The following is a 27,850-nucleotide window of genomic DNA, read 5'->3' on the forward strand; positions in this document are numbered from 1 at the left end:
TGGGGGGGGCTCCCACTTGGGATCGGGGTCTCGTGGGGAGGGGAAGTGTTCCTGCTCAGTATGGGGGTGCTCTGGGGGGTTCCCACTTGGTGTCGGGGCCTCGGGGGGAGGGGAGGGGTTCCCGCTCGGTATGGGGGTGCTGTGGGGGGGCTCCCACTTGGCTTTGGGGCCTCGGAGGAGGGGAGGGGTTCCCTCTCTGTATGGGAGTGCCCGGGGGGGGGGGGGTTCCCACTTGGTGTCGGGGCCTCGGGGGGAAGGGAGGGGTTCCCGCTCGGTATGGGGGTGCTGTGGGGGGGCTCCCACTTGGTTTTGGGGCCTCGGAGGAGGGGAGGGGTTCCCTCTCTGTATGGGAGTGCCCGGGGGGGGGGGGTTCCCACTTGGTGTCGGGGCCTCGGGGGGAGGGGAGGGGTTCCTGCTCAGAAAGGGGATGCCCTGGAGGGGGAGAGGGGTTCCCCCGGGGTCCCGGGGCAGGGGTGCGGGGCTCCGGCTCGGTGCCGGGGGGGTGGGGGGGGGGCTGCTCCGGGGGGCAGGGCAGGGGGCGGTCCCGGGGTCGGGGGGCTGGCACACAAAGGCGGCGGCGGCGGGTCCGGGGGCGGGTCCGGGGGCGGTCGCTGGCGGCTGCCCCCCCCCCCCCCCCAACGCCATAAAGCCCGCCTGACACCAGCAGCCCGCACGACCCGGACAGGACGGGATCTCCGGACCTCGGGACCTCCTCCTCCTGGTGGGCCTCCTCCTGCTCCTCCCGCTCCTCCTGCCCCGGGCATCGGAGCGGAGGCGGCGGTGAGTGGCCGCCCACACCCCAAACCGGGGGCCCCTCCCCCTCCCCCTCCCTCATTCCCTCTCTTCTCTTTTCCTCGTTTTCTCCTCTCTTTTCCTCTCTCCTCCTCTCTTCTCCTGTCTCCTCCTCTTTCCCTCTCTCTTCCTCTTTTCCTCTCTTCTCCTCTCTTTTCCTCTCTCCTCCTCTCTTTTCCTCTCTCCTCCTCTCTTTTCCTCTCTCCTCTCTTTTCCTCTCTCGTCTTCTCCTCTCTCCTCCTCTTTTCCTCTCTCTTCCTCTTTTCCTCTCTCCTCCTCTTTTCCTCTCTCCTCCTCTTTTCCTCTCCTCCTCTTTTCCTCTCTCTTCCTCATTTCCTCTCTTCTCCTCTCCTCTCTTCTCCTCTCCTCTTTTCCTCTCCTCTCTTTTCCTCTCCTCTCCTCTCGTTTCCTCTCTCCTCCTCCTCTTTTCCTCTCTCTTCCTCTTTCCCTCTCTTCTCTCTTTTCCCCTCTTCTCCTCTACCTCTCCTCTCTTCTCTCTTTTCCTCTCTTCTCCTCTCTTTTCCTCTCTTCCTCTCTTCTCCTGTCCTCTCTTTTCTTCTCCCCTCCTCTCTTCTCCTCTCCTCCCCTCTCTTTTCCTCTCTTTTCTTTTCCTCTCCTCTCTTTTCCTCTCCTCTCCTCTTCTCTCCTCTTTTCATCTCCTCATCCTCTCCTCTCTTCCTCTCCTCTCCTCTCCTCTCCTCTCCTCTCCTGTCTTTTCTTCTCCTCTCCTCTCTTTTCCTCTCCTCTCCTCTCTTTTCCTCTCCTCTCTTCCTCTCCTCTTTTCCTCTCCTCTCTTTTCCTCTCCTCTTCTCCTCTCCCCTCTTCCTCTCCCCTTTTCCTCACCTCTTCTCTTTTCCTCTCCTCCCTTTCCCCCCTCCTCTCCTGCCTTTTCCTCTCCGGCCCCCTCCCCCGGGAGACAAAGAAGCCCCCCGGGGCGTCTACCCTGCGGCCTCGGGGCTCCCCCCGAGGCAGGGAGACCAGGGGGGGTCCTCCCTCCCCATCCCCTTCCCCGGGAAGGCTGGCTCTGGGGGCCCGGGTTGGGGGGGGACGACGACGACGAGGGGATGCCTGGATTCCTCCCTCCCGATGACCTTTCTGGAAGTGCGGGCGCCCAGGTGGAACTTTGGAGTCCGGGGGGACAGATGGGCGATGCCAGCCGGGGGGCCAGCGGGTGGCCTGCAGCTGGGCAGCAGGAGGAGGAGGGAAGGGGGGCTCAGGGGCTCCCTGAGAACTATTTTCCAGGTGACCCCGCATCCCACCTCCCAGCAGGCATCGCCCAGGCCTGGGGTAACTTCAAAACCAACAATATAGCTCGGACCCGGCCCCTCTTAGATGGGTTAGCCTTTCTTCAAGATGTTTGACCCGTTGGCCCTGTATTCAAAGCTTAGGAAGGAAGCAGAGCCAGAATGATCCCCTGGCTAGTGATGCCCAGCGCAGGCTACCCCGGAATGCTTTGGCTAGCCTGGGCAGGCCTCCTGGAGGCAATCGCATCTTCTGAAAAACAGGGATTCGGGGGGCGATTACCCTGAGGTTCTCACGAAATGCGGTTTAGTTTAAGATCCTGATGAAGCCTGGTCTTTTATAACCTTCTCCTTTTCTCCCCCTTCGCCTTCCCTTCATTGCAGTAATTGTTTTGAGGACTGTGCAGTGCCTTTGCTTACAACCCCTAGGTGTAGAGTTCCCATCAGGTCAAACTAAATTTCAGCTTTTATCTCTCGGATGCTTTGAGCAGATAAGACTCTGCGCCTTAAACCTCGAAAATATAGCTGTGTAACTTAATAATAATAATAATGATGGCATTTATCAAGCGCTTACTATGTGCAAAGCACTGTTCTAAGCGCTGGGGAGGCTACAAGGTGATCAGGTTGTCCCACGTGGGGCTCACGGTCTTCATCCCCATTTTACAGATGAGGGAACTGAGGCCCAGAGAAGTGAAGTGACTTGCCCAAAGTCATACTGCTGACAATTGGCGGAGTCAGGATTTGAACCCATGACCTCTAACTCCAAAGCCCCTGCTCTTTCCACTGAGCCACGCTGCTTCTCTCATCTCATATCCCACCTCCACCACTTGTCAGCTGGGTGACTCTGGGCAAGTCACTTCACTTCTCTGTGCCTCAGTTACCTCATCTGTAAAATGGGGATTAAGATTGTGAGCCCCACATGGGACAACCTGATCACCTTTTATCCTCCCCCAGTGCTTAGAACAGTGCTTTGCACATAGTAAGCACTTAACAAATGCCATTATTATTATTATTATTATTATTATCAAACTTCTTATCTGTCCCTGTTCTTCTTTTGATTAATAGCATGTGTATTGAGGGCTGTAAGTTACAGTGTCGTTATATTAAGCATCAAATAACCTAGAGGTTTTTGAAGGGTTGATCCAATCCCCCAAATCAGTCACTATTTATGGAGTGTTTTTTGTGTGCAAAGTACTGTACCAAACACTTGAGAGTACCCAGTTGGAAGGGCAGTATTGGAGGAACATGAATAATTGATCTTGACTTGATCTTTTAATTAGAAGATAAAAGCGGTGCAAAATGTGAATTTGGGTTAACTCCAAACTTATTTGTTGATATTTTGTATTCCCTGAGATCATTTTTTCTAAGGACTTTTAGACCCATTACCAAATTGGTCAGATGCAGATCTAAATCAACGAACAACCGTGTTTCATTGGCAAGTCAGAGCAGCAAGAATTCCCATCTCCAATTTAGTGCTCAGTCGCTTCTGAAAATATTGTACTATTTCTGAAGGTGATGGCAGGATCTCAGTCAATTTTCATCTTTTATTTTCATGAGATTTGAGACTACCTGAAATTTTGCAGTAAATCTCTTACTATTCATAATACTTATAATAGTGGTATTTGCTAAGCTTTTGCTATGTGCCAAGTACTGGGGAATATAAAAGATAATCAGCCCAGGCACAGCCCTGTCCCACTTGGCACTCGTAGTCCAGTCAAGTAGAAGAGAGAACTACTTTTATGTACTCCATTTTAAAGATGAGGAAACTGAGGCCCAGAGAAGTTGAGACTTTTCCAAAATCACACAGCAGGGAATTGGCGGAGCAGGGATTAGAACCCAGCTCTTCTGACTCCTAGAATCAGGCTCTTGTCTCTAGCCCATCAAAAAGGATGCAACAGTTGCTATCTCTGTGCCTCAGTTCCCTCATCTGTAAAATGGGGATGAAGACCGTGAACCCCACATGGGACAACCTGATCACCTTGTATCCTCCCCAGCACTTAGAACAGTGCTTTGCACATAGTAAGTGCTTAACAAATGCCATCATTATTATTATTATTAATAAAAGTGAAGTCAAGTTGATTTTCAGTGTAATACCTATGGACCTTCATTTAAAGATATGGCTTTATGTTAATTTGAGGTGGATGGTTTTGGAATAATCATTTTGTAGATAACAGCAAAGCAGCCAGAACATGATAGGGTCTATCTATCCTACCAAATACTAAATCAAGAGATTGGTATTACCCAAGAGCTTTGAAAGATTTATACAGTCCTTTAAGGATGTGAAGCTGTAGGGGAAATATAGGCTTACATTGAGGAAAGTAACATTGAGGATTTTAGATGATGTAGTTTTTTGCATTGTCTGCTCATTGTCCACCTAATTCTTTATTCTGTCTCTAAGCATGGTACCAAAGGAGAATCCTTTTCTCTTGGTGGATTTGAAGAGAAGGGGAAATCGTGCTCAGTGGCATAAAAGGGAGGCAATCTATTGTGTTTTTTGTCTTCCTATAATAATAATAATAATTATATTTGTGCAATTTGTTAATTGTATGTGAGTGCTTACTGTGTCCAGAGCACTGTAGCAAGTGCCTGGGAGAGCACAATATAACAGAAACATTCCCCGTCCACAACCAGTTTCTAGTCTAGAGGGATTACAATCTGCCAAGCACTGCATTAAGGATTCTTTCCAGGGATTTTTATTTATTAAAAAATAATGAGAAAGGATGCACTTCTTAGTTATTAATCTTAGTAAGTAACCCTATAACACAGTAGATTTTAAAGGTGAATGTAAAGATTACTCTTTGCTGTCATTTTCTTGGGGGTGGAGATATGAAAATACCAATGAGATATGAAAATACCAATTGGAGAAATTGTAGTTTACACACATCTACCATTCATGATAGTGGAAAATACAAAGCTTTGTATGATCTAAAATTGGAGGGCAAGTTTTTTTTTTTAATTTGTGTGTGTATATATGTGTGCGTGCATGCACAATACATAGTTCCAAAATGTTTTAAGTACCTTAAGAAAGACTGCTGGCTTAAACTTGATAAATTAAGTTTTCATAAATAGGAACTGATAGACCCAAATGTAGGCAGTGTTTTAACTCAAAGATGATTTAGCAACAAGAAGGTTTTACTGGGGAAATGTTGCGCGAAAGCTAACTTTACCTAGAACCCTGTGTCTGTATATGACGTCTTTGGGTTTGAGAAGCCCTCCGAGTTGTCACCAAAGGTGCAAATTCTGCCTCTTCACAGGAGTGACTAAACTGACCACGTTTCTGGGCCAGGCCAAAATCTAAAATCAGAATCATTAGCAACTTTTGCCATACGTGATATGGCTTAACTCGTGTTTCCCTCCATTCATCACCATCTGGAGTGAAACTGCAGTCTGGTTAGTTCCTCCTTTAATGATGCGGCCTTTGTGAACAGATCAATGGGACAGAGCAATGTTGCTCTCTTAAAAATAATTTACTTCTTGGCACTATCCCAACACTGTAACCTTAGCATTATCCTTTACCCATCACTCTCATTCAACCCGAATAGCCAATCTGTCACCCAATCCTATTCTACCTTGAGGACATTGCTAAAATCTGCCCTTTCACCCTCCATCCAAACTGCTACTACTGATCCAAGCCCTTATCCTATTTGCCTTGACTACTGCATCCACCTCCTTGCCAACCTCCCTGCCTCTTGTCTCTCTCCACTCCGGTCCTTACATTACTCTGCTGACAAGATCATTTTTCTAAGAAAAACCAAAAAAACATTCATTCCATGTCTCCCCACTCCTCAAGAACTTCCAGTGATTGCCCATCCACCTCCACATTAAACCAAGACTCCTTACCATCAGCTTTAAAGCACTTCAGTCAGGTCACCCCCCTCCTATCATCTTGACTTACTGATTTCCTATGGATAGCAGCCTGCCCCTTTTGCTCCTTTAACTCCGGACTCCTCACTGTACTTCGATCTCATCCATCTCACCACTGACCCCTTTCCCACATCCTCCCTCTGTCCTGGTACTCCCTCCCCATTTGCTCAGGACACAAATGCTTAATAGAAACCACTGATAGGTTATATGACAGACTCTCACTCTCCCCACCTTCAAAGGTGTATTAAAATCACATCACCAGGGGGCTTTCCCCAGCTAAGCCCTCATTTCTCCTACTCCCTCTTCCTTCTGCCTGTGGACCTATGGACTTAGATCTGTACCTTTTAAACACTTGATATTCACTGCACTCCCCCATGATACATATTGACATATCCTTATTTTCATGTCTCTTCAGCCTTCTAAAATATAAGCTCCTTGTAGGCAAGGAATGTCTGGCAACTCTTGTATTCTACTCTCGCAAGTGTTTAGAACAGTGTTTTAAACACAGAGAGCACTCAGTAAATACTGGATGATTGACCGAATGACTAATTCTCTGACTTACTCATTTCTTCTGAAATAAGAAGCTTCCTATATTCCTGAATTTAACTTCTAGCAATGATAGAGGGGAATGTCTCTGACAGTGCGTGATGTGATCTTAGAAGGACTTTAAAAATGGGGAGCTCTGTGGCCTTTCGGATATGGAGTTCCAGACAGGGGGAGGGGTAATTTTGAAGGAAGTGAAGAGTGCTAGGTGAGATGGAAGTTCAGAGCCCCTGGTCAGGAGTTTCTGTTGGATGCGGAGAAGAATGGAGGTTTCTGGAGAATGGGGAGACGTGTGCAGGATGAAGTTTTAGAAAAATGATGACAGAGAGGGAAGAGACTGGAGGCAGGGAGATCTGTGAAGAATGATGCAGTAGTGCATTTGCGCTCATGAGTCATGCCTTTTCACTCATCCTAAATGGTCATTCTATCACTCCAACTGTATTTTTAGGAATGATTTGCATTCTGTGACTTTAGTTTGATACTACTCTGATGTAGTTCCTTCCAGTGGCTCTCACAAGTGTTTCCCCACCTTCCATCTCAGGTCAGGCTCAAGGAATATCGTGGGGGGAACTTCTGCAAAGACACAAAGAGTTTAATACACAGGAGGTGAGTTGGCATGCCAGCAGCAAAATCCGGATCCCACTTGGCAGTAAGGAAAACAGCTGGGCGTTTTTTCCAGCATCTTCGTTTCTAAGAAATTGAGGAGAAACCAGCACTCATCCATGCTGAGAAAAGCCATGGTAGCTCTGTTGTCATGGTTGCTGTTAAGGACACTTTTTCTGGAATTTTTCCCAGGTCACCTATTTACTGTAGTAATCATTCACGGTTTTTGCCCATACAATGTGACATTTTACCTAATAATAAAAAAAATTAGAACGGTATTAAGTGCTTACTCTGCATGTGCCAAGCGCCGAGGTAGATTCAGATAAATGGATCGGACTTAATCCTGTCACACACAAGCCGCAAGATCTAAGAGGGAGGGAGAACACACATTTTCTCCCCATCTTACAGAACAGCAGCTGAGGCACTGTGAGGTTAAGTGATTTGCCCAAGGTCATGCAAATAGGCAAGAGGCAGACCTGGGAATACAGCATGGGTCTTCTGATTCCCAGGCCTGTGTTCTTTCGACTAGATCCATCCATTAGTGGTATTTATTGAGCGCTTATTGTGTGCGTAGTTCTGTACCAAGCGCTTGGAAGAGTACAGTGCAACAGAGTTGGTAGACACGTTCCCTGCCCCCAAGGAGTTTCCATTCCAGACCATGCTGCCTCCCTGTATGCTTGTAGTAGTGTCTAGGTAATTTTGTGTTTTACACAGATGGAGGGGGAATTGTGGGGTTCCATGGGACTTTGAACCAAACTATTGCCCAGAAAATCTGCCCCACATCACCAAAGCTGGACTTCTGGGGACATGCCAAGTAGAGAAGCAGCATGGCTCAGTGGAAAGAGCACGGGCTTTGGAGTCAGAGATCATGGGTTCAAATCCTGGCTCTGCCAGTTGTCAGCTGTGTGACTTTGGGCAAGTCACTTCTCTGGGCCTCAGTACCCTCATCTGTAAAATGGGGATTGACAGTGAGCCCCCCGTGGGACAACCTGATCACCTTGTAACCTCCCCAGTGCTTAGAACAGTGCTTTGCACATAGTAAGCGCTTAGTAAATGCCATCATCATTATTATTAGTAAGCTGGGGTTTATGCATTAGGTTCCAGGTCTTGCAGAGCTGAAAGGTGACTTACCATTTCTGGCATCTGGTTATGTATGTGATGAGTAATGATGGAAGGGGTTTGGAGAGAGGGAGAGCATAAAGGGGAAGAGGGTTCATCTACAATACAGGCATTAGAAACAAAATGCTGGCTTCGCTATAAGAACAGGTTGGAAGAACCAATAGACTGGGGAAGGGGGAGTGAGGAAATAGGAGGGAAATATTATGTCACAAATTTGGAAAGAAAAGTAATGAATTCATCTCTCGCAAGTTAGACGACCCATATTTCACCGTGACCCTGAGAAAGCAACCAACTCATCAATCTTCGTAGTGAAAGGGGGGATTTTTTAAATATGCAGAATTTTTCTGCTTGAGCACCTAGGAGTACAGTCACGCTATTTCAACTAATTCAGAAAAACTTAAGGTGTTTTACCTATTATTTTAAAATTCAAAGTGGGGTTCTCATTTGATTGGGAAAGAGGTGGATACCTTTTGGATTATTTTTTTCTTTCAAATGAGGAAGCAGGCAACAGAAGACTTTCCATAAATGGCTTGTCTAAGATCATTCCAGATCATCAGTGAATAAATAAATAGACTTGAAGGTTTCTGACTCCCTGGACAGCCATGTCCCTGTCTGTACCAGCCTTGGACCTTTTCTTGGTTGAAAGCTGAGTCCAGAGATTTGGGGGCATGTTTGCATTTGGAACAATCAATCCATCAGTGGTATTTATTGTGCCAAGCACTGTACTAAGGGCTTAAGTGAGTGCAATACAATTGAGTCGGGAGATACATTCCCTGCCCTTAAGGAGCCAACAGGAGGGCCCAAAATCCCTTGTGAATCCTGATGCATTGTTTTTCTTCAAGAAAATTTCACTCTTTCTTAGAATAGGAGAAGCAGCATGGCCTAGAGAAGAAGCGTGGCTCAGTGGAAGGAGCACAGGCTTGGGAGTCAGAGGTCATGGGTTCAAATCCCGGATCTGCCAATTGTCAGCTGTGTGACTTTGGGCAAGTCACTTAACTTCTCTGGGCCTCAGTTACCTCATCTGTAAAACAGGGATTAAGACTGTGAGCCCCATGTGGAGCAACCTGATCACCTTGTATCCTTCCCAGTGCTAGAACAGTGCTTTGCACATAGTAAGCGCTTAACCTGTATATATGTATATATGCTTGTACATATTTATTACTCTATTTATTTTGTTTGTACATATCTATTCTATTTATTTTATTTTGTTAGTATGTTTGGTTTTGTTCTCTGTCTCCCCCTTTTAGACTGTGAGCCCACTGTTGGGTAGGGACTGTCTCTATATGTTGCCAACTTGTACTTCCCAAGCGCTTAGTACAGTGCTCTGCACACAGTAAGTGCTCAATAATACGATTGATGATGATGATGATGATGATGAACAAATGCCATCATCATTATTATTATTATTATTAGTGGAAAGAGCTCGGGCCTTGGAGTCAGAGGACCTGGCTTCCAATCCTGGCTCTTCCAATTGCTTGCTGTGTGACTTCGGGCAAGTCACTTGACTTCATTGTGCCTCAGTTTCCTCCACTGTAAAATAGAGATTCAATTCCTGTTCCCCCTCCTACTTAGTCTTAGGGACCGTCAGACCTAATTGACCTGTACCTACCCTAGCGTTTAGAACAGTATTTGGTACATAGTAAGCGCTTAACAAATACCATAAATAGGTGAAATTCACAATGTGGGGAGAGGAATGAGGTCCGGGAGGGTTGGAGGGTGAGAATAGGAGAGAAGGGGGAGAGTACTGATGAGCAGTCTAAAATGGGGGGCACAGGTCTAATAAACTGATTCATCATCAAAGATTCATGTAGGTGACTCTAGCTAATGGCGAGGTAGGTAACACTGCCCTTGAACAATCCACAATGCACCTCAAATGGAAAGATGCAGAGACTCTCCTGGGGATTACTAGGGGTTCTGGTAATAATAATGATAATAATAATGGTATTTGTTAAGCGCTTACTATGTGCAGAGCACTGTTCTAAGAGCTGGGGAGGTTACAAGGTCTAAGCGCTGGGGAGGCTACAAGGTGATCAGGTTGTCCCACGGGGGCCTCACAGTTTTAATCCCCATTTTACAGATGAGTTAACTGAGGCACAGAGAAGTTAAGTGACGACCAAAGTCACACAGCTGACGGCGGAGCGGGGATTTGAACCCATGACCTCTGACTCCAAAGCCCGTGGTCTTTCCACTGAGCCATGCTGCTTCTCTACTAATTCTAGTTCACTCATTGGAAATGGCAGCTGGGATATGCTAGGATTCCAAAGATCCACTGGATAGACAGATATGCTCAAGTCCAGATGAAGGATAGAGTTTGGTGAATTAAACCTTCGACATTCACAGTCTGCCCAATAAAAGGCCACTTTTCCATGGTATACTGTAATGACCTGGCTATAGAGAGGATCTTTCCTTCAGCTCCATCCCATTCTTGTCCCCTGCCCTTAGTAGGAATGAATGTGGCATTCAACAGCGCCTGCATTTATTTCTCTGAAAAAATCACGGCTTTAGATTCATTAATTTTTGGTGGCCACCACCTTGAAAAATGCTTGATGTGCGTCACTTAGGCAAATGCACTTTTAACAGGATAATTCTATTATTCATTCATTCATTCAATCGTATTTATTGAGCGCTTACTGGGTGAAGAGCACTGTACTAATAAGCACTTGGGAAGTACAAGTTGGCAACATCTAGAGATGGTCCCTACCCAACAACGGGCTCACAGTCTAGAAGGGGGAGGCAGACAACAAAATATGGGTAATGCTACATTTTGAGTGACTTGAAGCTTGGGCAGCTTATATTTGATACTAGGGGGTTTGCTCCACAATCAGTCAATCAGTGGTATTTATTGTTCAGAGTACTGTATGAAGTTCTTGAGAGAGTGCAATACAGTAGAGTTGGTAGATACAATCCCTGCCCACCAGGAGCTTACAATGTAAAGAGGGAGACAGACATTAAAGTTGATTACAGATGGGGGAAATATAAATTGGCAGAGTAATTCGTGTGTGTGTGAATGTATAGGTCCATTTGTATGCTATCCTTTGTAGTTGAGAGTAATGTAACTGTTGCTGAGATCCCAACAGGGGTTGTGAAGGGCCGGAAAGATCTATGTGCTCCTGACACACACGACTGTGTGTGCAAACTGTCCTTTGCCACGTTGATGAGCTTGCCACTCACAGTGCCTGCTGTTCTCGTATTTGCATTTTGGAGTCCCGATCTTCCTGAAGCCTTTGCTTTTTCTAATAGCTGCACACCCAGGCTGGTCTGTTTGTCGGCTGTGATCTCCCAAAAGTTAGTGGCGATACCAGATTGATGGTAGCTCATTGTACATACTGTTGCCGTCCGTTTGTCTCCTGTGTCCTATCTTGCAAGTCTTCCCATGTTCAGAACCATTTTTAAAATCCCACTTCCTTCAAACCCCCCTCCGCCACCCCCTGATTAGTTCCCACACTCCGAGTCCTATAAACTCATCAGCCATCTACAGCACTTAAGACTTTACTTAAGTCCACCCTAAGCACAATCTTTACATATGTTTATTCAACTGTATGCTGTGCCTGGTCTATTTGTAAATATTTTAATGTCTGTCTCCAGTTAGAGTGCAAGCTAGGGTATCCTTGGTTTTGTATTTCCCAAACGCTTAGTGGAGTGCATTGAACCCAATGTGTACTCCATAAATACTACTACTACTCCCTATTGCTGCTGCTACAAATCTGTTTTGTAGTGAGCATTGTCTCAGTGTTGGTGAACGTACTATGTTCCAGGACCTTATTATTTTGATCTGTTTTATCATTTAACGTTCACTAATGAAACTGGAATGTCTCAACAGTAGGTGCCATGTCTCCCAGGCATGTTTTTGGTTTTGCTGACCTCTAGTTTGGTGTGAAGCTTGCTGCCCCCATGATAATCTTTGACCGACTGAATGTGGGGTTGCCCTGATGCTGGCTTGTCCACATCTTGGGTCTAAGAAACAGTTGCATAACTTCAGAAACACATTCTTCCAGAGCACTGTCACTAGGAATCAGTGGTATTTACTGAGCACTTAGTGTTTGCAGAGCACTATACTAAGCGCTTGGGAAAGTACACTGAAACAGATGCATTCCCTGACCACAGGGAGCTTATAGAAGGTCCCAATATATTTTGTCAGTGCCTGTTGCCTGATGAATTAGAAAGATTTTCTAGTGGGTCTGATGAACATTCTGACTCAGGCTTCCAGGTCCCTTGTGACACCCTCAAGGGTGGCATTTTAGACTTGATCGAACAGGATGGGGTCTCTTCCACAACACTGTCTTATTTCTGAGCCCCCTTTTTCCTCTGCTCCTACCCTCCCCACAGCACCTGTATATATATTTGTGCAGATTTATTACTCTATTACTTGTGCATATTTACTATTTATTTTGTTAATGATGCCATATAGCTTTAATTCTATTTGTTCTGATGATTTTGACACCTGTCTACGTGTTTTGTTTTGTTGTCTGTCCCCGCCTTCTAGACTGTGAGCCCATTGTTGGGTAGGGACCGTCTCTATATGTTACCGACTTGTACTTCCTATCATCATCATCATCAATCGTATTTATTGAGCACTTACTGTGTGCAGAGCACTGTACTAAGCGCTTGGGAAGTACAAGTTGGCAACATATAGAGACAGTCCCTACCCAACAGTGGGCTCACAGTCTAAAAGGGGGAGACAGAGAACAAAACCAAACATACTAACAAAATAAAAATAAATAGAATAGATACTTCCTAAGTGCTTAGTACTGTGCTCTGCACACAGTAAGCACTCAATAAATACAATTGAATGAATGAATTTCTGGGGAAAAGTCAAACATGGCACCTTCAACTCTGATTCAACTGACCATCCAGTTATGTAAGTAGACTTGGGAGTTTTGTCAACCTCTCAATCAATCAACGGCATTTATAGAGCACTCACTATGTGTAGAGCACTCTACTAAGCACTTGGGAGAGTATGGTGCAACAGAATATGGAGACATGATCCCTGCCTACAAGGAGCTTACAGGCTACAGAGGGAGACAGAGATTAAAATAAATTCCAGCTGGTTATGTATCTAAGTGCTTCAGGAGCAGGATGAAAATCAGAGTGTTTAAGGGGTTCGTGCCCAAGTGCACTGATGACATGGAAATGAGGGCTTTAGAGGAGGCTTCTTGGAAGAAATGTGATTTTTAATAGGGTTTCAAAGATGACAAGAGTGATGTCTGTGGGATATGAATGGAGAGGGATTCTAGGCCAGAAGGAAAACCTGGGCAAGGGTTCAGTGGTGAGAAAGATAAGGTTGAGGTGCAGTAAGTAGGTTCGTGTCAGAAGAGTGATGGGTGAGCGCTGGCTTATTAAAGATCAGTGAGGTAAAATGGGAGGTGGAGAGATGATTGAGTACCTTTAAACCCTCAGAAGGGAGTCAAGCGGTTCACAGATTTCCTTAGTAGTTACTAGAGCCAAGTCTTCTTCCTGTCAGAGGGGTTTATAGAGTTTACAAATGTGATCTTGAGGTCTTCTTCTGAATCTGCCAGGCTGAAAAGACCATGATGACTCCCTTGGATTTTGATCTGCACCCATGTTGTGGCTGGGTTTGTAATGCCTTTCTTGGGGACGAGAAAGGTATGACTCCAAGAACACACTTTAAAAGATCGTGCCTTACTCCAGATCGTAATTAGCGGATGAACCAACAGATGCGATTGAGGGGTGAAAATAGCTAACACTCACCATGCAACCTTAAAATGTGGATCAGGAGTAGTGAGTGACAGAGGCCATTCTTGAAAGCACTGTCTGAAAGTGAAGGTGAGAGACAGAGAGTATAATTTCAGATACAAAATGGGCTGCCATTCCATCTAGATCTTTATACCCTTATCACTACCTAGATGCCCTGATTGTGGGGCTAGGATTAAGTCCCTCTGGTGGAATTTAGTTTTTGTTTAAAAATGCTTCAGTTTTTTCCGAATGGACAATCTTTATGTTTCTTGAGAAGCGGCGTGGCTCAGTGGAAAGAGCACGGGCACTGAAGTCAGAGGTCAAATCCCGGTCCCGCCAGTTGTCAGCTGTGTGACTTTGGGCAAATCACTTAACCTCTCTGTGCCTGTCACCTCATCTGTAAAATGGGGATTAAGACTGTGAGCCCCCACATCGGACAACCTGATCATCTTGTAACCTCCCCAGCACTTAGAAAAGTGTTTTGCACATAGTAAGTGTTTAATAAATGCCATTATTATTATTATTATTGAAAACTCTAAAATGTGATACACCTGGCAGTGACACTTTTTTCTTCCATTTTAAAATAGTAATTAAGCTTCTTGTTTTATGTTCTCGAGTTGTATCCGACCCATAGCGACTCCATGGACACATCTCTCCCAGAACACCCCGCTCTCCATCTGCAATTGTTCTGTTAGTGTATCCATGGAGTTTTCTTAGGAAAAATACGGTATTGTTGTACCATTGCCTTTTTCCATGCAGTGAACTTGAGTCTCTACCCTCAAGCGTCTCCCATGTTGCTGCTGCCCACTTTCGACATTTTAGCCCTTCCACTCACTAGCTACTGCCCAATCTAGGAGTAGAATGAGTATGACTATCATCAATCTTATTTATTGAGCGCTTACTATGTGCAGAGCACTGTACTAAGCGCTTGTGCTTGACTCTCCCTCCTAGAGCTGAGACTGAACTCTCCAGGTGCGATCCTGAGAGGAGAGCATGTAGGCTAGGAATTGCTAATTGCTGAATTTTACATAGGATTACACTGGTGTCATATTTATCCAGAAAAAACCCCCAGAAACAAAGATTAAATAGTTTCCAGGAGCTGAGTTGAGTCAAGTGAAAAAGGAGCACACTGAGAATAGAAAATGATAGCACTAGTCTCCTAAATAAATGTTCCTGAGATCTGCCGCAACATTTATAATGCACAAATCTTTTAATTTATCTAGAGAGTCTGTGTAATAAATCTGAAGGATGCAGCGAAGTGAATTTGTGTGTTATTGGAAAAGACCAAAATCAACATAATGAAACTACAGCCACATTTTTTTGTATTTCAAATTAGCATTCAAAATGGATAGAGAGGTATGATTAATTTAATTATGAATTCTGCCTCCATAAGCAGAAGAGAAGCAAAAATTGGATGCCAGCTTCACCGTTTTTCCCTTCTCCCTCAGGCTAGTGACATCACTAAGTGAATACCCTTCCCTCTGTCTGATGTCTTGGGAAATTCTCCCCTCTTGAAATAACTTTTCATTATTTTCAATTGTGTTCAACCCCATCAAATTACCGAACCACTTTCATAGCCTGAAATTGAATGAGCTCCTTATTTTTGACTCTGAACCCTGGGAAATAATCAGGTCTTTAATGAGAGGAAGGGTCAGGAGTTGGAGCGAGGGGGACCCGGGGGATATCGGGTCTTCTCTCCATCAGTCAGTCGATTCATGCGCTCACTTAGTTGTATTTCTTGAGCGCTTACTGTTCATCAGCCAGGAGCTCCCTCCCTCTTTGGGAATCTGCCAGAATCAATCAATCAATCAATCGTATTTATTGAGCGCTTACTGTGTGCAGAGCACTGTACTAAGCGCTTGGGAAGTACAAGTTGGCAACATATAGAGACAGTCCCTACCCAACAGTGGGCTCACAGTCTAGAAGGGGGAGAATCGAAAAGGGGGAGAGTGGAGCAAGCAGAACAGGCTGCTTGCTCCACTTCAAGCTCCTCCTTTAGAAATTTCTAAAGTCTTCCGTGCCCATTCAGAGAGGGAGAGAGACTAAAGACATCATTAGGAATTCTGGGGGCTGGAGTCAGATTATTTCTTTGTGGGAAGCCTAGAGGGGAGGAAGAAGTTTGCTCTGGGTTTGGGGAATGTCAAAAGTCTCTCTAAGGTGGTGGTCCGGCAACTTCCGCACTTTTTGCCCAAAGGTTAATGCAGCCCTGCAATGGAGGGTCTAGCCAGAATAGTGTTTTAAGTAGTTCCAAATCCTGTAACAATGGAAGAAATCATTCTTACAGGATGGAAGAAATCATCATCTGTGTTTAGTAATCTCACATGTAGCTGACCCTTTAGCCAGCTCATAAAACAGTGTATTCAGCGCCTTTAGAGTTCCAGTCCAGTTACCAATGCCCATGATGATGTTCAGCGGGTGCAGTGGGAAAAATGGGGAGAAGCTTTGTGGAGTGTGAGATGGGATGGGAGGTTCAGAGCAAGTGCCCAGAGAATGATGGCTGCCACACTCCTGAAGATGGACTCAGGTGGCCAGAGAGACAGTCGGGTGGCAATAGGAGATAAGGGAGAAACAGCGTGGCTTAGTGGAAAAAGCCCAGGCCTGGGAGTTAGAGGAGTTGGGTTCTAATTCCGCTCTTCCACTTGCCTGCTGGGTGACTTTGGGCAAGTCACTTAACTTCTCTGGGCCTCGGGTCATTCAATACCGGTGTTCCCTCTTACTTAGTGAGTCCTACATGGGACCTGATTGTGTTGCCTCTTTCTCAGCGCTTAGTACAGTGCCTGATACATAGAAAGTGCTCAACAATTATTTATTGTTGTTGTTGTTGCTGTTATGCCGCGTGTACGGAGGCAAGTAGGCTCTGCTCCTCTTCATGAGTCCTTCCTGCTTTTCCTTTCTCTCTTCACCTCGCCCTCCCTTATTTCTTCTTTTCCTACCTCCTTTAGGAACTGCTACATACAGAGATGAGATGAACGGAGCCAAGTTCTGGTGCATGGCTTCCAAAGAGATGCTGAAATTCAGGCTCCTGGCTATCATCATCCACCGCCTCCTCTCCCTTGAACTTGCTCAAAAAGCCTTCTCGTCCGACTTTTTACTCTTCCCCCTATGTTGCATTCCCTTTTGACTCCTCATTCATTTATTCAATCGTATTTATTGAGCGCTTACTGTGTGCAGAGCACTGTACTAAGTGCTTGGGAAGTACAAGTTGGCAACATATAGAGACGGTCCCTACCCGACAGTGGGCTCACAGTCTAGAAGAGTGTCCTCCCCTTCCACTTTCTCGCCCTTAGCTTTCCTTCATCATAGTGTTTGAGGTTTTGAGACATTTTCCATAATGGGTGTAGTTAGAATTTGAATTTTTCATTTTGCTGTTGTAGAAGTTTGACGCCCATGAACTAGGTGGATGAGACTGGGTTGTCATGGGAACCTGAGGAGGAAAAAAGCAAAAAGGAAGTAACAGTGTGAAGAAATTTGAGAATTTATGTTGAAAAAGAAATGAGGCCCTCTTCTGGTACTCATCTTTTACTGATGATGTCAGGGTTCTTGGTTCCTTTAAAAGTTGGATTCGGTGGGTTGACTTTTCTCATTTTCTCTTACAAAAGTAAAAAAATTATTAAAGCTCACCTGGCACACACACATTCTAAGTGTCTGGATTTTTAGAGAGAAAATATTTGATTGAACACAAATCTTAATGCAGCGTTCATTTCAATTTGCATTCCCTTTTTTAAAACTTAAAGTTCCTCTAGGGAAATTTCACTGGGGCTTTAGAGGAGTAGCAGTTTCAATTGGCTGTAAAAATCAATGTAATGTACAATTTGCTTGTTTTTTTTTTTTTTTAACAACTGGGCGTTGCTCTGAAAATACAATTGACTGTTTTGTTTTTCTCTGACAGATTTTTATCTATGTACATAACTAGATCTAAAACCACAGTGCTTCTATTCACATGAGTTGTTTATTTCACGTCTTTTAAGAATGCCAAGAAGAACAGAGTGTACACAGGTATAGCTGTGGCAAGCCACAAAATATTGAAAAATTACATTTTAATGTGTCAGTTCTTGGCACTGGAACTTTTTCTTCATCAATCATTGATGTATCATCAGTGTTAGAATCCTATTCTAGGAACTGGGGAAGACACAATTTCTGCTTTTGACGATTCTGTAAAGTGAGGGACAGAGAGAAAAAAACAGAAAAAAATCAACTTTCAAGAACAATAAAAGCTGATGATCTCCCCAAAGAACTATAACATTTAAATCACAATCCAGGCTTCCTGGCCCAGGAGCTGTAAGACTTTCAAAATTTTCTTAATGCTCTACAAAAGGAGCATGACTCTGTGGGAAAAGCACAGGCCTTGGAGTCCGAGGTTCTGGGTTCTAATCCCGTCTCTGCCACTTGTCTGTTGGGTGACTTCGGGCAAGTCACTTAACTTCTCTGTGCCTCAATTTCCTTATCTATAAAATGGGCATTAAGTACTTGTTCTATCCCTTACTTAGACTGTGAGCTCCTTGTAAGACAGGAACGGTCTGACTTGATTATCTTGCACTGACCCTAGCACTTAATACAGTACTTGGTGCATAATAAGTGCTTGATGACTACCACCATTGTTGTTATTATTGTTATTATTTATTATTATTATTATTATTATTACTATTCATAAGGCAGGTTCAGTGCACCCACTGCTGAAGTGGGATGGCAGGGATCTCAATCTCTGGGTGGAGGTGAGGGTCAAATGACCCCTAATGGAACTCATGAAGAAGAAAAGCAGCGTGGCTTAGTGGAAAGAGCACGGGCTTGGGAGTGAGAGGTGGGTTCGAATCCCAGCTCCACCACTTGTCAGCTGTGTGACCTTGGGCAAGCCTCTTAACTTCTCTGTGCCTCAGTTACCTCCTCTGTAAAATGGGGATTAAGGCTGTGAGCCCCACGTGGGATAAACTGATCACCTTGTATCCCCTCCAGCGCTTAGAATAGTGCATCGCACATAGTAAGTGCTTAACAAATACCACCATTGTTGTTATTATTGTTGTTATTATTAATCAATCATATTTATTGAGCACTTACTGTGTGCAGAGCACTGTACTAAGCGCTTGGGAAGTCCAAGTTGGCAACATATAGAGACGGTCCCTACCCAACAGTGGGCTCACAGTCTAGAAGGGGGAATGAAAACAGGATGTGTCTTTCCCGACCCAGAAGTAACAGACTTACATTACATTGCATGTGTCACACCAGGCATGTCATGTAATGTTAGATGTAAGCGATTAATGTAAGCACTTAATAAATGCCATAATTATTATTATTATTATGTAATGAAGGCACACAGAACATTGGTGGAATTCCTCCCAATGAAGTTCCCCACAGGAACCCTTGAAAACCTTCCTTCTACCCATCCATCCTGTCGCTCCAAATCTAATACATTCCCCCTCAGAGCCTGGTAAACATGAGCCCCGCTTCTGAGTCATGGAGCTCACCAGGTATCAATCAGAAAGTCAGGCAATCTTTCAATAAAATTCCTGGGGCAAGGAAAGAAAAGACACAGCATCGCTCAGCTCTCTTTTAGCCCTCAGCTGGAAAAATGACACCAGTTGATAGAAGGGTATTTTAAAACTATTCCCAGGGCTCTTTGAGCCGTTGGCAGTTATGGAAATGATCTTAGGCTGAACTGGGTTAAAGAAGACTGGAGACAGCAACTTTCTTGTCAGTCAGTGGTATTTGTTGAGTACTGACTGCATGCAGAGTACCGTACTAAGCGTTTGGGAGAATACGAGACCTTAGAGTTGCTAGACACATTCACTGCCCACAAGGAGTTTACAGTTTAGAAAAGGTAGACAGGCATTAACTTAACTAAATCACAAATATGTATATAAGTGCTGTGGGGCTGAGGTTAGGATGAATATCAAGAACTTACAGCGTGGATTTCAAAAGTTCAGATGAAAATATAACACATTTTTAAGAAGTGGTTTAATAATCATACAGATGACAATAGTAATAATTGTAGTAGTTAAGTGTTTACTCTGTGCCAAGCACTGTACGACGTCCTGGGGTAGAGGTAATATAAGTAGATTGGACACAATCCCTGTCCTGCACAGTGCTCACAGGCTGAGGGAGGAAGAACAAGTGTTTTGTCCCCATTTTACAAATGAGGTAAATGAGGTTCAGAGAAGTAAAGTGACTAGCCCAAGGTCATACAGAATGTAAGTAGTGGGGCTGGGATTTGAGCTCCTGTCCTCTGATTTCCAGGCCTGTACTCTTTCCAGTAGACTATGCTGCTTCTTCACTGAGACTTGCCTCCCTGAGAACTTTTATCACAACACTCTGCTTGCTGCTTTGACTTTGAGAGTGTGGGGGCAATAATTTTATGGGGACTTTTTTGTTCATTTTTGGGGTGGGGCAGGGGGAGGTTTGTGGATTTGCCCCCTTCATTTCATTCTTTATAAAGTTATTCAGACTCAGTTCAACTTTTAAAAACCCTCCTGGCCAAGTACCAAAGATAGAAATTGTCAGTCTTGAGCCTTTCCTGAAGATATGCAACTTGAAAACCAGATTATAATGTTAATCAGCTCCTAGCATTCACTCTCATCGTTTGCTCTCATGTCCACTAGAAGGGTGCTTGTCTGGCCTTCAGTGTCTTTATATAAAACATCTTCAGACTGATCCTGTCCCAGTTCAGTTCCAGGAGGTTGGAAAAACACTTTGCCTTGTGCATGAGCCTGACAACCTTGGAAAAAGCACAAAGGCAGTAGCTAGATCCTGGCATGGTGGGGACTGTTTGCTGGGTAAACTTCATTTTCCTCCTCTGCCAAGCAGTTTCAATCTGTCTCGCCCAGGAGAGGCTTTTGGCTAAGGCCACTGTATTTTAACAAATGGTCTCTAGAGACTGGGAGACCTCTGCTAATCTTTCCCCAAGTGATCTTTTACCTAGATGCAAAAAGGCAATCGTTCTATAAATCTCCTGGGGCAAGGAGAGAAAAGAGACAGCATCGCTCAGCCCTCTTTTAGCCCTCAGCTGGAAAAATGACACCAGTTGATAGGAGTGTGTTTTAAAAATATTCCCAGAGCTCTTTGAGCAGTTGGCAGTTATGGAAATGATCCTAGGCAGAGACGGGTTAAAGAACTTTCCTCAGTTAAAGTGTACTGGGAAAAAGACTTCAACAATCAGACTCCTAGCCTTGTTTAGTACACCACTTGTCCCAAAATATTGTTAGAGTTGTTAGGGGCCAGAATCCAGGGTCCTGGAAAAAGGAGGCAACTGTGAGATAGAAGCTGTGGGCCTGTTTTAGTGTCCTAGGGAAAATCCCCTAATCTCTCTATACCTCAATTTCCTCATTCGTAAAATGGGGCTGAGAGACCGTGTCCAATTTGATAATATTTTATCTACTCCCATACATAGTCCACAGGAATTGCTTAATAAATTTAAGTATTATTTAGTTTCAACTAAACACTGAAAACTGTGAAACACTTAACGCACTGTGACCTACTTCAGAAGTGGCAGATTCTATGCCCACAGAATTTTGAAGTATGAGGAGTCTTATTTTTATTACATAAAAAGATGACTGAAAGAACACCCTGAGAAGCAACATGGCTTAGTAGATAGAGCACGGACCTGGGTTCTAATGCCGTCTCCGCCACTTGTCTGCGCAATCTTGGGCAAGTCACTTAACTTCTCTGTGCCTCAGTTACCTCATCTGTAAATAATAATAATAATAATGATGATGGCATTTGTTAAGCACTCACTATGTGCAAAGCACTGTTGTAAGCTCTGGATTAAGACTGTGAGTGCCATTTGGGACATGGACTGCATCCAACCTGATTAATTTATATCTGCCTCCACTCAGTACAGTGCGTTGCACACGGTGTTTTAGTTAACTGGCATATGCCATCAGTTTTTGCTTAGATTTTGTGCAACAACTCTATTGGTTTTCCAGTTAGCTGTCTTCTCAGTTGTCAAATAATCAATCAATTGGGTTTATTGAGCATTTACTAAGTGCAGAGCACTGTATTAAGTGCTTGGGAGGGTACACTGTAACAGAGCAGCATGGCCTAGTGGAAAGAGCATGGCAGAGGACCTGGATTCTAATCTAAGCTCTGACCCTTGTCTGCTGTGTGACCTTGAGCAAGTCACTCTACTTCTGTGCCTCAGTTTCCTCAACACTAAAGTGTGGATTAAGGCTGTGCGCTCCATGTGGGACATGGACTGTGTCCAAATTGATTCATCTGTATCTACCCTAGTGCTTAGTAGAGTGCCTGGCGCACATAAGTGCTTAACAAAATAATTTAAAAATATGTAAGAAAGTGCAGCTGTGGTTTTGAGAACATAAGTGCTTAGGTGCCCTGGAAGGCCTGAAGTGGCAGTTGAATCTACATTCGCACCTAAGACTCTATGTAGCTACATCCCTTTGGGAAGTAGGAAAAGACAGCCGTGGTTTTCAGAGCATAAAATGTGAGTGTGGGAGCAGTTATTCTCTTCTACAATCCTAAATGCCGTCCGTCACCCCCATCTCATAATGAATATTGCTATAATTGGGGGGACCCCAAGTGACTGTGAATGGCTCTGACTAAACCATCCCCAGGAAGCAAAAAGCTTTTCAAATGCATGTCCTGCTGACATGGAGATATCTCTTCCCCTAAACAAAAGTCCAGTGCAGGTAGGTACCCCAGGAAATTGCTGGCTCAGTTGCTGATTTGGTAGCAATGGTGTCTGCTCAACCTAAGGCGTCATGAAGTTACTACCTGGGTTCTAATCCCTGCTCTGCCACATGTCTGCTCTGTGACCTGGGGCAAGTTACTTAACTTCTCTGTGCCTCCATTACCTCATCTATACAATGGGGATTAAGTATGAGACAAGAATTGTGTCCAACCTGATTAACTTCTATCTACCCCAGTGCTTAGAACAGTGCTTGGCACACAATAAGTGCTTAACAAGTACCCTAATTATTAATATTATTACAAAAGAAAAATATGGGTCCTCCTTCCACAATTTTTAAAAAATGGTATCTACTAAGCACTTACTATGTGTGAGGCACTGCACTAAGCACTGGGGTAGATACAGGGTAATCAGGTTGGTGACAGTCCATGTCCCATATGGGGCTCAGTCTTAATCCCCATTTTACAGATGAGGTAAACTGAGAATTAAGTGACTTACCCAAGGTCACACAGTAGACAAGTGGTGGAGCTGGAATTAGAACTCAGGTCCTTCTGACTCTCAGGCCTGTGCTCTATCCACTAGGCAATGCTGCTTCTCACCTAGCCAGACAAGTACAGATTTTTTATTCCTTTCTCCTCATGCCAGCTGAGACTGGAGAGTTAAAGCCCCATGGGATCCCGTGTATGTCGATCGAATACTCTAGATCCTCCTCCCATTACAAATGCTGCTGGGAACTGAGAATAAGCAGTCTTTATCCACCTCAGATATGTATCCTTCTAAGGATGGACAGCTCTATCCTTCCAAGGAAGAAACTGAACTGACTCCACAAGCCTCCCTGCAGGAATAACCAGACTTTCCTTATTTGGGGATTTGGGGCTACTTTGACCCAGAATGATGTTCAGAACAAGAGTTTCAAGTACACCTGCTGGGTCTTTGGTGGTCCTCAACTTTTAGAGATGAGAAAGCCAGGTGGGGTTTAGCTTTCAGGATTATATCAGCCTGCAGCTTGAGTAGAATTTATGAGGAAACATTGGGAGAATAAATGGTTTTAGAAAAGTTTGGGGCTATAGAAGGCTGAATTTTTATGAGCATTTTACATTTTCTCTCTAAAATTGGCAATTCTGCTCTTCAGTACAGGCAGTGCTGTGAAGGTTTCTTTCAGGAAAAAGACGTATTGGGGGGGGGATGTGCCGACAGCATGAGATTACTATTCATTTTGGCAACATTGACTCTTCTGTTTCATTACAAAAATTTGAGCAGTATTAAGGCCCTGCTTCACTGTCCAATCAAAGGTCTAGTCTTGTTTTTGTTTTATGAAGTTTGTTGAGCACTTACTATATGTCAAGAACTGTTCTAAATGCTGGAGAGAAACGACTCTTCGGTCCTCTGCTGTGACTAAGGAGAAAGACTAACATTGGGAATAACAATAATCCATGGCATTTAAGCACTTACTATGTGCCAAGCACTGTACTAAATGCTTGGGTAGATCAATCAATCAATCAGTCGTATTTATTGAGTGCTTACTGTGAGCAGAGCACTGTACTAAGTGCTTGGGAAGTACAAGTTGGCAACATATAGAGAAAGTCCCTACCCAACAGTGGGCTCACAGTCTAGAAGGGGGAGACAGAGAACAAAACATAGTAACAAAATAAAATAAATAGAATAGATATGTACAAGTAAAATAAATAAATAGAGTAATAAATATGTACAAACATATATACATATATACAGGGTAGATGCAAGTTAATCAGGTCAGACACAGTCCCCGCCCCTCATGAGGCTCAAAGTCTAAGTAGAGGAGAGCAAGTACTGAATTTCCATTTTACAGACGAGGAAACTGAGCCACAGAAAAGTTAAATGACTTGTCCAAGGCCACCCAGCAGACAAGTTGCAGAGCTGGGATTAGAGTCCAGGTCCTATGACTCCCAAGTCTATGCCCTTTCCACTAGACCACACAGCTCCTCACAGCTCCTCCTTGTTAGTTTTACTAAATCCCAAGGACTTGAGATTAGAAGCTTAATTTAATCAACACAGTTTAGCGTTAGGGTTGTATTTTCGTCTGCAGCAGACAGCTGAACTTGACACATGAGGTATCTGGAAAGACAAGCTGACAAAATTTAATTCCCCATTTTTATAAGATCATCAGTACTTTAAATACTTTTTTAAATTGTAGGACTCCCCTGGCTATTTTTAAAGCTAACTGCAAGATTTCCCATTCCCTTTCTCCTGTGCCCACCAAAAAAGGTAACATCTGAAGAGGTTGTTTAATTGAAGCCCTGGGCATGCAATGTAGAAAGTTAATTGAAAGTGCCAGGCAGCTGGCTTTTGGACAAGAAACTGACAGCACTTTGGTGTGAGACAAATGACTCCTCCATTAATTATAGGAGATCAGCAGGAACATGATTAAGATGGGAGCCGGGTGGCCTTGCAGACTGAGAGCGGGCTTGGGAGTCAAAGGACCTTGGTTCTAATCCCCGCTCTATCACTCATCTGCTGGGTGACCTTGGGCAAGTCACTTCACTTCTCTGGACCTCAGTTAGCTCATCTGTAAAATGGGGTTTAAGACTGTGAGCCCTACATGGGACAACCTGATTACCTTGTATCTACCCCAGTGCTTAGAGCAGTTCTCGGCACGTAGGAAGCACTTAACAAATAACATTATTCCCCTTCTAGACTGTGAGCCTGTTGTGGTCAGGGATAGTCTCTCTTTGTTATTGAACTGTACTTTCCAAGTGCTTAGTACAGTGCTCTGCACGCAGTAAGCGCTCAATAAATGTGATTGAATGAATGAATGCACTTGGCTCTGTGACCTTTGGGCATTTGGTATTTGCTCCACAGCACTTATGTACATATCTATAAATTCTATTTATGTATATCAATGTCTTTCTTCTCCTCTAGACTTTAAGCTCATTGTGTGCAGGGAACGTTGTCTACCAACTGTGTTGTGTTATATTCTCCCTAGTGCTTAGTTCAGTGGTCTGCACACCGTTAAATGGTCAATAAATATCATTAGTTGGTTGATTAGAAGCATTTTGGATGGAAGGGAATAGGTGGATACTGTAGATGTTGTGAAGGTAGATCCCACAGGATTCTATGACAGATTGAATTTGTGGGCTGAATGAAAGAGACTAGAGAAGGATAATTCAAGGTTGTGGGCTTGTGAAACAGGGAGGATGGTGATATTGTCTACAGTATTGGGGAATTATTGGGCTGGACAGGGTTTAGGTAGGAAGATGAAGAATTCTGTTAAGTTTGAGGTGTAGGCCAGATATCCGAGTAGAGATGGCCTGAAGGAAGGTGGAAATATGAGACTGCAGATGAGGAGAGAGGTCAAAGTTGGGTGTCCGAGACAGATCAAGCAATTGATCCTCACATCCACCAAACCTGCTCTCTTCCCCCCTTCAAAGCCCTACTGAGAGCTCACCTCCTCCAGGAGGCCTTCCCAGATGGAGCCCCCTTTTTCCTCTGCTCCTCCTCCCCTCCCCACTGACCCTACTCCTTCCCTTTGTTCTACCCCCTCCCCTCCCCAAAGCACTTGTGTATATTTGTACATATTTATTATTCTATTTATTTTATTAATGATGTGTACCTATAATTCTATTTATCTATTTTGATGCTATTGATGTCTGTCTACTTGTTTTGTAGTCTGTCTCCCGCTTCTACACTGTGAACCCATTGTTGGGTAGGGATTGTCTCTATCTGTTACCAAATTGTACTTTCCAAGTGCTTAGTACAGTGCTCTGCACACAGTAAGAGCTCAATAAATACGATTGAATGAATGAATTAAAAGCAGAATAATAGGTGTTTAGCTATATTTCTTAAATGTGATATCTCTGTCACCAACATCGCTTATATTTGAAATCCGTTCAAGGCTGTAGCTCACATAAGTGAATTTTTTGTGCTTCAGTTTTTGGGCATCTAACCTGCTTTTAAACAAGATTTAACCACCTTTTGCAAAATTCATCCAATTAACCCCAAGTTCAGAGCCAGTGGGGGCATAGTGTGGGGACTAGGACAGCGCTTTAATTTTGTGACATGATTGCATCACACCAGACTGCAGATTCACTCTGCTGCTGCACTGTTCTAAGCGCTGTGGGCGGGGGGGAATACAAGGTGATCAGGTTGTCCCCCTTGGGGCTCACAGGCTTCATCCCCATTTTACAGATGAGGGAACTGAGGCCCAGAGAAGTGAAGTGACTTGCCCAAGGTCACACAGCAGACAAGTGGTGGAGCCAGGATTAGAACCCACAACCTCTGACTCCCAAGCCCGGGCTCTTTCCACTGAGCCACGCCTGCCTCTCACAATATATTTCACAATAATAATAGTAATAATCGTGGTATTTGTTAAGTGCTTATTATGTGCCAAGCACACTGTACTAAACCCCGGGATAGATGCAAGATAGTCAGGTCCCATGGGGCTCACAGTCTAAATAGGAGGGAGAACAGGATCGAATACCCATTTTAAAGATGAGGGGACTGAGGCACTAGACTGTAATCTCGTTGTGGGCAGGGATCATGTCTACCAATTCTGTTTTATTGTACTCTCCCAAGTGCTTAATACAGTGCTCTGCATACAGTAAGTGCTCAATAAATACAATTGATTGATTGACAGAGAAGTTAAGTTAGAGAAGCAGCGTGCCCTAGTGGAAAAAACACCGCAGCTGGGAGTTAGAGGACATAATAATAATAATAATAATAATAATAATAATAATAATAATAATAATTTTGGTATTTGTTAAGCGCTTACTATGTGCAAAGCACTGTTCTAAGTGCTGGGGGGATACAAGGTAATCAGATTGTCCCAAGTGGGGCTCACAGTCTTAATCCCATTTTACAGATGAGGGAACTGAGGCCCAGAGAAGTGAAGTGACTTACCCAAAGTCACACAGCTGACAATTGGCAGAGCCGGAATTTGAACCCATGACCTCTGACTCCAAAGCCCGGGCTCTTTCCGCTGAGCCACACTGCTTCTAAATCCTGGCTCTGCCACTTGCCTGCTGTGTGGCCTTGGGCAAGTCACTTAACTTCTCTGTGCCTCAGTTACCACATCTGTGAAATGAGGATTCAGTGCCTGTTCTCCCTCCCGCTTAGTCTGTGAGTCCCATATGGGACAGGGACCATGTCCAACATGATTAACTCGGACCTGTCCCAATTCTTAGAACAGTACTTAACATGTAGTAGTAATCCTTTAACAAATACCATAAAAAGTCACTCAGAAAGTAAGTGGGGGAGTGGGATTAGAACCCAGGCCCTTTGACTCCCAAGCCTGTGCTCTTTCCATTAGGCCACGTTGCTATTGCACGATATTAGGATAACAATTCCCCAGGGAAGAGAGTGGTTTCAAACCAGCAGTAGAACTGAC

At 44.3% G+C, this 27,850-nt stretch overlaps 1 protein-coding gene across 1 annotated transcript in view; it reads left to right on the forward strand.

Moving 5' to 3' along the window:
- Window positions 1-747: 747 nt before the first annotated feature.
- The window catches only part of SERPINE2 (serpin family E member 2), a 76,027-nt gene continuing 48,924 nt past the window's right edge, over window positions 748-27,850 (forward strand). Inside the window, exon 1 of the mRNA XM_038749609.1 lies at window positions 748-780. The gene's annotated coding sequence lies outside the window, so the exon portion shown is untranslated. The remainder of the gene's footprint in view (window positions 781-27,850) is intronic.

Source organism: Tachyglossus aculeatus, chromosome 7, assembly GCF_015852505.1.
Source record: "Tachyglossus aculeatus isolate mTacAcu1 chromosome 7, mTacAcu1.pri, whole genome shotgun sequence".
Classification (NCBI taxonomy): domain Eukaryota; kingdom Metazoa; phylum Chordata; class Mammalia; order Monotremata; family Tachyglossidae; genus Tachyglossus; species Tachyglossus aculeatus.